The following is a 12,505-nucleotide window of genomic DNA, read 5'->3' as shown; positions in this document are numbered from 1 at the left end:
CTTTTAAACATACAGCTTTCTCTTCCTTTTTCTCGGTGACTTTCTTTCATGTTGCAGTACAGCACACATAGCACATACAAATTATGCCACTGTAACCACAGATATCACGCACAGTTGCACGAGAGAACAAGCGTATTCCTATTCAGTCTGACGGCAGTTGTTAAGGGTTGTGTTGTGAGTAAATACTTTGTTATATTAAAGCTGGGGTGTTTTTATCTAAAGATAATTATGGCCTCCGTATGAGTGGGCTTATTGGAGTCCATACATTAAAAATGGAGTGGGACATGGGGTTTCGTTGGTCTCCGTGCCACTCCGAGGTCTCCCTCAGAAGAGGACGTGTCCTGTTGAGCTGGGCACAGAGCTGCCGCCCGTGGGCTCCCTGGGCCGGGCAGAGCCATCGCTTTGGTTTGTGTGGGCAGGCAGCGTGTGCCTGTGAAGGGCCGTCACGTTTTAGTCTGACGTTTTCTTCTCTTTTTTTAGCGTCGGTTTACTTCATGCAATTAAATAAATCTTGGTCTTTAGGATAATAACTACCCTCAAGTGTTTTACGTGGCAGTTTTTCATGTTCTTACTTGCACAAGCTAAAAGTTACCTGTTCGCTTGAAAAACTAGACTTCAAGACAATTAAATTTTTATCAAACTTGGAGTTTTAAACAAAATTTTTTTTTATTCTCCCCTGAACAAACACAAGAATCAAAACCTTTAACGAGTGGCCACGGTCCAGAAAAAAACCGGAGTATAGATCTTCGCGCTGGCTCTCTAGTAAAGACTGTTTTACACCTGTATTTCAAGTAGTTCTTTGGCCTCAGCCAGCCTCTTACAGCAGGCGTTTTGAGCTAAACCTTTCCTGTCTGTAAATCAGGACCAGTAGTTTTATTTAATTTGATTTGGCTGAAATAAATGGAAAAAATAAGATTGGTTTACTTTATGTTATTTTTCTTTTAAAGATTTGTATGTAAAATGGAAAACTATTCCGGGTGGGTTTTTCAGTCCAAACGGTTTTGCTGATATCTCAAAACTATACAGTTACTAACAAGTAAATTGCTTCAGTTTGAAAGCCAGAATATACAATGTCTCACAATGAAAGTCAATTATTTTTCATAGTATTTATAAATTATTACTTAAAGTGTCTGTGGTAGAGAGTAGCCATAGAGTGCATAATCTATTGTTGCTATTTTATGGCGCGCTCTGAGATAATCTTCCCATTCTTCCATCTTTCAACTTTCTTCCAATTTCAATTCTGTAGCAACAGAATCAGTGTATATTTTCACTATCACCGAGAAATAAACCCTGGACCGTGAGTTCCGCGTTTCATCTCCAGCACAATTTACTGTCGCTATACCTCAGCTCATTCCGGCTGCAGACGGCTTGTTTCCACAAGCTGTTGTGGTGCTTTGATCTTTTTCTGGCGTTCAGGACATCTCAGTCAATCGTCAGGTGCCAACATGTAATCACAAGCTGTGAAGTCAGAAAACTCTTGGTTTCTGCGTGGGTTATCGCACGCGTCCCGTGGCCGTCAGGGTATGCGCTCGGAAAATACTCTGAGCCTGTCCTGGGAAGCCCTTATCAAGCCAAAAAATTTAAAGACCTCTAGGCACACCTTAAGTGCCCTGTTAATGGTGTAAAAAGGGTATTTATGTATCTATGCCTTATATATACACGCTACATATAGCTGTGTACAAATGCGGATATAACCAAAGGTCCAAGCATGAAACAAATCTTAAAAGAAATGTCAGCAGCCCGATGGTCCCCATCGGTCAGAGGTCTGTGCTGGCACCAAGTCTTTCTGGGAAGCGTTCGCAGGGCTCGGCCTCCCGCTCGGAGAGAGGTGCGGGCAGGTTTCCTCCGTCCTTCTGGAATGCCTTCTCGGGTGCCTCTTCTGGCGGTGCTCTGGCAGGAGGGCTCGGAGGGGAGCGCCGACGGAGGAACGCCTGGGCTCCTCGGGAGAAAGTAAGTCTGTTCCCTCTAGCGGACAGCCCTCGAGGAAGTGTTTCTTGGTCTGGTGGGAGGGATGATACCATGGAGGAAGCCTACACGTTCCTGGCTTCAGGAGGGGCAACACGAGCCAAACTGGCCCGCGAGGTGCACCGCCATCCCTCTCCGCCCGTGTTCCCTATGGGTGGCAGCGGGATTCCTGGAGGTGGGAGCAGGGTCTCCAGGAGCCGTCGGTATCTGCAGCTCCTGTTTGCCCTCCGCTTTCTGCGTCTCTCCTGAGTCACCCGAGGATGAGCTGCTGCCTTAGTCTGGAGGAACGGGTCCTCTATTGCAGCCACGGGTGTCTGTCATCGCTCGCAGTGCTGGCTAAATGGCCACCACGAGCCACACCTGGTGGCAGGGCACTGGGGGTTTCACTTGTACTGGGCTCAGCAAAATGCAGCAGGTACACGTACCATAAGTAAAAAACAACCGCCTTGACAGGTTCCTCTTAAATATGGAAATTGAACTTTGTGCGAGACGGGCAGGATTGTGTCCCTTTATAACTGGTAATTATACCTACCCAATTAAAGCGGAAGGAATAAGATGCCTGACAGAAAATGTGGCTGACTGTTTCTAACATAATTGGTTTCTGCTCTCCCGCAAGAGGAAGGGAAAAAACTGGAAAAAATAAATACAGCGCTAACAAATGAATGTCTAACAAGATGTAACAGCGAAACCAAAACCCATGTCAGATGCAGCCAGGTTCAAACCATAAATGTATCGCATGGGATTAACCGTTCCTTAATTCCGTTCTCCCTCGCTAAGTTCTTTTTTGTCCAGCCTCATCACACCAAGTGCCCGTTGCATTTTTTTTGAACTAAATGCGTTTGTTATAGTTTACCCTGAAAGCGCACATTTCCTCGCGAGGCTGAGGCATGCAAACGCTAACAGTGGGTGCTCACCACGTCGCGTGTGGTGAACCCATTGCACTCGACGTGCTTTTGTATCCTGCCTTGGCAGCAAGGTTTTCTAGGCCGATTAGGGATAACTCCTTAAAGCGTTTAGGTGAGCTCAAGCTCTAAAAATATCATACTAAAGGCTATTTAAAATACAATACATTTTAAATGAGCTATTGGCAAAATGCATTTAAAGGCAACCGGAGTAGTGATGTACATGGTAGACTAATTGAAAAATCCCAGTTTCAAAAAGAGTGCCAGATGACATTGCTGCTGTGTACTCTTCTGAACTGTGTTAATAGTTCCGTTAAAAAACACTTACAAGTCGGTCATGTTTTAATTTCCAAATTCCCAAATGCAACGTTCCAAATCCTGGACTAGAACTTCTTCTTCCTCTCTTCCATTGCTTTTCCTTTTGTTTTGGGAACTTGTAAGCAAGGGTCCGTTTGGTGCAGCAGGACTCCTCCAGTAGGCCTTGGTTTTCATTATTCTTTGTTTCCACAGAATTTCCACTGAGGTATTATGAGTTGTGGGAGTGAGGAATCTAGTGCTGAGCAAAAGGTTAAGTTTGCATGTAGAAATGAAAACAAAAGGGCCAGGGAAAAAATATATCTGATTTTCACCAGCTTGACTATTTCTCCAGCAGATCTGCAAAACCTGGAGCGATCCCCTCACTGAGGACTTCCCCTGCTCTCTTCCTTCACCAGTTTGACGTGTCAGGCAATAGATGCAATTATGGTTTAGATTCATTTGGAGCCACCCAATTAAAAGGAGATAAAACTCCGTAAAGTGGCAGTAAGAAATACCTATTTCCATGTATCGGAGCGCACACCGTGCAGAACGCCGTGTAGACTGAGCGGTGCAGTCATACCTCTGCCCTTCTAAGTATTTTAAAGATGAGATTTCGTTTTGAAAGTGGATAGCAAGGAGCGGCTTCGATGATGTGAATCAGGAGCTTAATCCTTTCCGCTGCTGGCTCCAGCCTGAAGCTGTCCCTCTGGTGCTGCTGTCGCGGGGCGTTGTTTGGTGTCTCCATCTTCTGTCGAGGGGATGGATGGGTGGATGGATGGATGGATGGATGGATGGATGGATGGATGGATGGATGGATGGATGGATGGATGGATGGATGTTCCCCAGGCTTGGAGCAGTGGTGAATACTGACGTGTCATCTTCTGAGCTGGCCAATATCCTGCGGTTCAGCTGGGTAGAAAACACACGATTTGGACGTTTGGAAACATGCAGGTGCTTTTGATGGCAGACGCTGTTGTGAAGCGCTGTCTGGAAGAGCGCCTGCTGCGTAAGAGGTCAAACAAGGGAGCCTTTTGAAGTTCCCTCATTAGCACTTGTATCTTGGCAGGAATAACAGGTTATTTCCTGTTCTATTAGAGAGAGGAGCTTCTGAAATCGCTTTGGATAGTCAGTTTTGCGGCTACCTTTACATTTCCTAGCTTTCAGCAAGCAGCGGGGGTGGATGGATTTTGTCAGCAACGTTTTCTTTACCTTGGATGTCCAATATTAGGCTTTCCAGCCTGCCTTTCATCAGCAGGTTTCCGAGGTAAGAGACATCCTTTCTCCCATTGAAAAGACCAATTCTTGCCATGGGCCATTTTGATTTAGGCTCCTAAGCACAGATATAAATGCAAGGCTATCGTTAACGAACCGTTTTTCAGCAGTCTGAGATGCAGTGGGATACCATGCATTACAAATACCGCTTCCCACGGCGATTCCTTCGGGAGGGAGAAGCTGCTAGCCGAGCATCCTCTTCTTCCTTCCACCTGGGGAGGATGTTTCTCTCTCAATTTTCCTATCAAAATTTCCCCAGGGTTGGCACAGGGCTGGGGTCCTTTTGCCCTTTCTTTTATACCAGGTTGATGCCAAGTTGGCTCTAAAAGTGCAGTCTCCATCCAAAAAGATGGGAAGATATCACAAACCCCCCACAGTATTTCAGCTCTAGGTGCAGGACTGGACGGGGCGGGGGACATGCCCTCTGTCCCCCCAGGGTATCTGGGTTTGAGTGTGCCTTTGGCTACTGGTGATACAAATAAGACCTCGATTAGATGAAGCAAAAGGGCCTTATCTTGCCAGCATTTAAATAGGTGTGAATTCTGCTACCTGGGGAGGGGAGGAAGGCAACCATCTTCTCAACCCATTTAAATTGCGCTGTACATTCGTGGTGGGTTATAGCCCAGTGTTTGGATTATGCTGGGGCCTCCCTTGAAAAGCCCTTGCACACAATCGCTGAGGAGACCTTGTAAAGCCATAAATTACCACGTCTCCCCTTCTGACCAGCCCCCAAGCCGGGCTGCTGAGCCTTGCTCCGCGCTGGCAAGCGGGCGGTGGGTGGGTTCCCTCCCCACCACCAGTGCTGTCCTCGCCGCCGCGACCTCCCTGTCCCACCTGGTGGGCTTCACCCTTTCGTCTCCGCTGTGCTTTGGTGCGCTCGTTGCTGGTGAGCATCCCTGGGGGACCCCACCTTCCAACACGGTAGCCCAGCGACGGCGGACGAGCCCAGAGAGCTTTCAGTGTGCAGAAGGGCGCACGCAAGAGGTGTGGTTGGTCTCAGTGGCTCAGCTTCGGCTCTTCTCAACCTCAGCTCTGTGGGCAAGTTATTAATTGCTAGCTTTTTTTTTTTTTTTGCTTCTCCCAAAATCGTCATGATAGAACGAGAGGAGACGGCCTCAAGCTGCGTCAGGGGAGGTTTAGGTTGGATATTGGGAACAATTTCTTGCCTGCCAGAGCGGTCAGGCCCTGGCACAGGCTGCCCAGAGAGGTGGGGGAGTCACCGTCCCTGGGGGGGTTCACACACCATGCAGACATGGCACTTGGGGACATGGTTTATGAGGCCTGGGGGTGTTGGGTTGGGGGTTGGACGTGATGATCCAAGAGGCCTTTTCCAGCCTTAATGATTCTGTGATTTGCTTGCAACTGTTAGTTATAGGTACAACTGTGGAGCCAATGCAGGAGAAACTTATTTTTAGTTGCGACAATGTTTAATGAAACTGGTTGCTAGAAAAGCTAGGGTGCAACGCCCACGCACTCTTGGTATTCATGGCTATGAGTTGTCTTTCTATGATCGAATTGCTATTCACTTCTGAAATGAGCCCAAATCAGCAGAAATGTAGTGCTGCTAAACGTACTTCTCTCTTCTTTACACAGATTTTGATACAAAATTCAAACAGAGAACCTATGGACAAAAGTTTATTGAAATGGAAGGGTGAAATTAGGCCCGTACCAGTGATGTTTGCAGGACAAGATTTGTTTAATTCAAAACTTAATGCCTGTTGCTCTTTTAGTCACTGGAAAGAATTTCACTGAGGGTCTCCTTTGTATCTGCTGATCTTTTATTAAGCTATTTATGAATATGCTATATTAATCGACAATTGAAATGTGATTATAATGTTCCTCAGGATTAAGAAGCAAATGGAGGAGAAAGGTACTTAGGGGTTTTAGAAAATAAAGTCAACAAGTATGTTTCAACTAAAAAATAGAAACACATAGTAGATTTTTTTTAAATCGGTAATTTCTGTCAGAAATTGTTCCCAATATTATTAAAATGCTCTTTTATCTTTTGTCTGGCATGCATTTCTCTTAGTTTATTAATCCATACAATGCAGATTTCTAGATAATTCTGTTAGGGAACTAGAAGAGTTGCATTTTAGTAATTAGGTCTCTGAAGCTATTATCGCTCGGCTCACGCTCATCTGCCCGGCTCTCCTTTGGGACCTGATTAATTTGATTTCTTAGATGATGTCCTAAGGGAAAGAGGAACCAGCGGTTGTTCACAGTGGCATTGTGTTAAATATATCTCTCAGCATAAATAGGGTGCACACCTAGTAATCATATTTCGAGGTAAAGTCTTGATCAATCGAGTTAGGAATTGCTTTCTTGAGGCTGTCTACTTGTAAAAATATAACTCCACTGAAGAAGAGCCCATCTAAAATTTTTTGCGGTCTTAGACATATCTAAAATTGCTGCCTTCCCTTATCTTTGTAGAAGCTGTGTAGGGATAAGAATAAAAGCTTTTATTTCTCCTTGAATTTGGCCACCCGACACGTCGCCTGTTTGTTCCTGCCACGGGCGCAGATAAGTTCGGAACCAGAACTTGTGATATACCCAACCTAGATTGAAAAAAAAAAACATTGAGTTGGAAAAAAAGGCTTAATTTCTCACATGGTGAGAGGTTGGAGGAACAATTCTTGTAGAAGAAATACTGTGTTGTGCCATTTGGCATTGGCGTGTCGGGCAACAATGCAGTTGTATTTTCACCGTGTGTTTTCGAGTGGTGAGTGGCCTTGCTCTGCCTCTGCACCGGGGCCCCGGGGTTGTGAAAGCTCCTTTTGCTGAGGCTGGAATGGGTTTGAAAACTGAGAGTAAGATCACAAAATGTAATTGCAGTGAGGAGCACTTACCTTTTTGGTTTGGTATAAATATTGCATTTGACAAGGGGTTTTGAATTTTACTTGGCAGGAACCTCACTAAGAGTCTGCAGCGTGATTACAGCCTGAAACTGTAAGAGCCAAGTAATTCAGGAGACTCTAAAAGAAAAAATCTCAGAAATGCTGGGTACGCTTTAAATGGGAGCAAAGGAAGTCCCTTTCTTAGGAGAGAGAAGAAATGCATGAATTTGTTCTGAAAAATGGAGGAGCCGCTGTGTATTGCCCATGTTACAATTGACGTCAGTGGCGCTCTGAAGCATCTCATTTATAAGGTTGAAATGGTGCTGGGTAATTGAGCTGACAGAGGAGACTTTCTTCCTAAATCAGTAGAAAGCCTCGCAATTTTCTGCCTGCAAAAAGTGTTCTTTCCCGACTCCTTGGGAACGCAAAGTACCCAGAAAGCAGGATGGCCGACCTTGTCCTGGCGAGGCAAAATGTGCCCAATGCAGCACCAAGTGCCACGTAGTCATTTGTGTTCAGCAATTCTCTCTCCTTCCCTCCATATCGGTCTTTTATTGGCATCTCTAATAAAAAACCTAATAGCTTAATAATAGCTAATACCTGTTAGTATATTTAGCAGTCAATTTTCTGATATTTTCACTATTATCCATTAAATTCTTGCTGTAAATGATGTAAGTCAGCAGCGCAGGATCACGCTTCAGGTAGCTCTTTGCTGTTATACCAACACCTTTCTCCCTCGTAGCAAAAACATGCATCTTTCTTCATTGTTTCCAGCAGATGTAAGCACGTATGGGTACCCGGATGGATCTGCACGTATGTACCTTCCCGGCCTGTCTCAGGCACCCAGCACACTACTCCCAGCAGCCTTATTGACTTCTTTTTCGAGTTGTTCCAGCATATCTCATTCCACTCAGCCAGTATATTCCTAAACGTAGGCAGTTATGTCAATTTATGCATTAAAATATTGTATCTAATCATTGAATGGAAATAATTACACGCTCAGAATAGGCCTGCATTTGCACAGTCAGCTGAAAAAGATAATGCACATAATAGTTCCGTTTCTCTGTACACTTAGTGCATTGCTAAACCGCTTTATCTTCTTAATAATCAGTTAGTGTTCAATTCCCGTGTCCTACCTACTCGATTAAAGCAAGGCTAAAATGCAAAGGTACGCTATTTTTCGGGCACTTTATTTAAAGCATTATTGAGATTTTAAATATAGCGCTTCATAGTTTTAATTTGGGATTACAAGATAAGTGCTTGTGTTTTACTTAGATTTACTCAGCAGCTGATGTGCAATCCTCCTTTCAAGTGTAATTATATAATGAGGTTGATAATGACTGTATCAATTTAGGAGGTAAGAGCTCTTGATAAACATTTTCACCCTTCCCTTACCTATTTAGCATTTTAGTGCTAGAGGACTACCAGGGCTGCAAGTGCACTAATTCCAGAATTATTTCATTTAACCCGCGGCGTTACGATCCCGCAGCGAAATATGGGCGGCCGCCCTGGTGCGGAGCGTGATGGCTGAGCGCTGCAGCGATCCAGCTGTGGAAGCACTCGCCCGGCGTGAGGAGGATTTTCCACGGGAGCAAAGCACTGCGCTGCTGAGTTGGGCTGGTGCTCCCATAGTCTGCCTCGGATGTGAAATGCATGGCTAGGAATAAAAAGGGAGGGGGAAAAAAGGAGGAAAAAAAAAAGAAAAAAAAATTAGAAAAGACAAATAGAAAAAAAAAACCTAAACCAGAAAACCAAAAACAGAAAAAAAGACAAAGAAATCAAGTACAAAATTCAGTACACGTTTTTCAGCATCATAGTTCCCAAGGAGCCTGCCCAGGTTCCTTGCTCAGCCAAATCCAGCTGTAGGGCTGACTGTGCCACGGGTGAGGGGTGAGAATCCTCACGGGGGGTTTAGCCTGGAGAAGAGGGGGCTGAGGGGAGCCCTTCTCGCTCTCTGCAGCTGCCTGAGAGGGGCTGGAGTGAGGGGGGGGCTGGTCTCTGCTCCCAAGTCACCAGTGACAGGGCGAGAGGGAACGGCCTCAGGCTGCGCCAGGGGAGGTTTAGGTTGGGTGTGAGGGAAAATGCCTTCCCTGCCAGAGCGGTCAGGCCCTGGCACAGGCTGCCCAGAGAGGTGGGGGAGTCACCGTCCCTGGGGGGTTCAAAGGACGTGCAGCCGTGGCACTTGGGGACACAGTTTAGGAGGCCTGGGGGTGTTGGGTTGGTGGTTGGGCTTGATGATCCCAGAGGTCTTTTCCAACCTTAATGATGCTATGGTTCTGTGTAGGCACTCTTAAGTGCCAAAACTGTTCTCGGACTCCGTATGCCTGAGAGCCAGCTCGTACGGGCCTCGCCGCGACACCTCTGGGAGGAGAAGCAGTGCAGGGCACTGAGCTACTGCTTCCTGAATCAAAAAAAGAAGAAAAAATCCCTTGCTTCTGTTGCTTCTCTGCTTACGTTTAAGACACCGATATTGAAAGCCTGAATCATATTGATAGTCCTTGCTTCTTGCACTTCCCTGACTGAAAAAAACCCCAAACCCACAAAATACATTGTGCTGCGAGGTGCTTATCTTCATAGTGTTACTCACTGTTTCTTAACTTCACAAGTGAAAACTACGTGTGTCTCTCTATACACAGACACGGTTTTTGCGCAGGTAGGTGAGGAGGTGTCTGAAACGAGAGCCAGGCCAAACCTGGGGGTTATTTCCGAGGCCGCGGGCCTGCGCTGTGCAGAGGGGGATGCTGCGGCGGTGGCAGGAGCGGGGAAGGGGGGCGGCGGGGCTGGCTCACGGCGAGCCCAGGCAGGTCGCGCCGTCCCCGTCTGCCCCAGCCCCGCTCCTCCAGGTGATCCAAGCAACCTCTTGTGGGTCCGTGTGTTGCAGGGCTCCCATAAATTGGTTTACTGACAGCGTTGCTTGTAGAAGCAAAAGCTGTGAAGTGTGTCCTGAATGGGTTTTTGGGAAATAAGCGCATTTACAACGCTGGTGTTCAGCCCTGAGCTTTGGTTGGCTGCTCAGGTTCACCCAGGCAAGGTAATTAATCAAAGGTTACAATCTAAAAATGAATGATGCTCTTCAAACACCACACAGTGGTTGAGAGTCACTGAAAATCCTAATGCCGAAAAGGAGCAAAACTCTTCACAACTTTCACAATAGTTCAACAACTATTGTTGAACGACTTATTTATTGCAGGGTATTTGCCTTGACCCCGTTTCTGGGCGGTGTGACCCTACTGCCCTTCGTTGTTGTTGTTCTGAGTACGAAAGCGATAGTGCCAGCCGGCAGTTCGGGGTGCTGTTCGCGGGAGGCCTCTGGTGATGCCCGACAGCAGCCAGCTCTTTTCTTTCAGAGCTGCCAGCCGCAATCCTTCCCTTTTACAGACGCGTCCAGACAAGTGCCGACGTTTCATTGCTGTGCGAGCAGCGAGCTACGGTGATTGATTTGTGCAAAGTAAAATTTAACACTATGATTTGGATTCGGAGATGAACCAGTTGAGCTACAGAAACTGGTTTCGTGTGTACTAACAGTGGAAATGAAGGGGTTCAGAGAGCACCTCGATGGTGATCCCGAGTCCCAGAGATGTGCTTGGAGCACCCGGAGGTCCTCGTGGTGCCCATCAGTGAGACACCTGAGCCCCTCTCCCCTCCCCAAGAGGAAGCTCCAGCACCTCTGCTCTACCAGGGCTTGTCTCTCCTTATGGAATATTTGGCTGGCATTATTCGACTCCGAATTAAAGGAGATTACCCCTGCTTCCCATCTCAGGCGTGCACCTCCTGCCTCCCAGGCTCCCTCCGCAGTGGTTTCGTGGCAGGAGCCGGTGCAGCGCCGTGGATGCTTTCGCACACGGCGTGTTTGTAGGAGGAAAGGGCAGGGCTTGCAACACGCCAGGGTTTAGCGGAATAGCGCGTTATTGAAACCAGCAACTGCCTTGAGAAGTACTGCTGTTTCGCTTAGGTTTTGGGGGCATCTAGCTTGATTTAATTCAAAGGTACTTACGGGAGGAGGTATGAGAACTTGGGTTTTCTTGTCTTGTAGTTGTTCCAAAGGTCTTGACTTGTCAGTAGTGCCCTAACCTAAAGCTGCAGTTAAAAAGGAGCTTAAAACCTTTCTTCCTAGATGTGATCCCTCTTTTTTGTAGGTCCTCGGGTTTTTGAAAGGAGAGATGACATTTGTAGACCAACAAACACAGAAGTGCTCCTGTATCATTAACATACACAAACCAGGGCAGATCAGATTTGTGTTTTATCTTTCGTGTCACCTACAGCACTGGTATTTGCCAAGAGCATTTTATTAAATTTGTAATAGGATGGAGCGGGAAGAGCGGGTTGGCGGATCATTGCCAGATCATTTCCAGGCAGGCAGGGCTGCCTTAGCTTATTTTTTCCTAAAGGTATCCCTTGTGAGGCATATTGCAAATCTCTAATGCCTTAATGTAGCTTTTTAGCTGATGGGGAAGAGTAGAAAGAAAACCTTTATTACTTTACATGTAATACAAGTGGAATAGGAAAAATAATGCATTCATGGACGCCGCGTACCGTGCCCGATATTGAAATACCAGCTAATACAAAGCACGTATTCGAATGTGTTGGGGAAGGGAGGCTGGTTTTGTATTTTATCTCTAAAATTATCACTCGGAGTTGGAAACAGGCCTGGTTTGTAGGGTTGCACGGACATTCAACACAGGACTCATCTGAGATACCTTCGAAATAGAGGTCGGTGGCTGACCCACCTGTCTAGTTTAATACAAGGAATATCAACAGAAGAGAAATGTTTAAATTTGAAAACAGCATGAATGCGATGGTCTTTTATGAAGGTGTTTAGTAATTTTTCCAGCTACAAAAATACTTTTTTTTACATACACGCTCCTATAACCTAAATCAGGCCCAGCTTTGCTGTAGCCCCAGTAGCGCAGATTTCACCCCTGTTACTCTTACATGTTAGTAAAAAGGACAAAATTTCCCAGGAACACTTCTTTTTCCATATTTTTGATGCCAAAGAAGAGCTATAATGTAGCAGGGTTTTATGGTTTTCACAGGGAAAACATTTTCACTGTCAAAATTCTTCTAGTACCCCAATAATTTCACTACTTAATTTTTACTCTTTGGCGCTGGGTGGTTAAAGCTAAAGTCAGAGGTTTCTTTTCAACTCTGCCTTCTTTAAAAGCTTTCCTGAGATACAGACTGGAGAAACATCTTAATGCAGGATTATTTTTATCCATAATAATGTTCCCATTTATA

General features: G+C 45.9%; 1 protein-coding gene across 2 annotated transcripts in view; it reads left to right on the top strand.

Moving 5' to 3' along the window:
• The window catches only part of GALNT13 (polypeptide N-acetylgalactosaminyltransferase 13), a 159,349-nt gene that overhangs the window by 104,489 nt on the left and 42,355 nt on the right, over window positions 1-12,505 (top strand). The gene's annotated exons all lie outside the window — the stretch shown is intronic.

The sequence above is a fragment of the Phalacrocorax carbo genome, chromosome 5 (assembly GCF_963921805.1).
Source record: "Phalacrocorax carbo chromosome 5, bPhaCar2.1, whole genome shotgun sequence".
NCBI lineage: Eukaryota > Metazoa > Chordata > Aves > Suliformes > Phalacrocoracidae > Phalacrocorax > Phalacrocorax carbo.
Note: the sequence above shows the minus strand (reverse complement) of the source record. Positions and strands in the feature narration are given on the sequence as shown.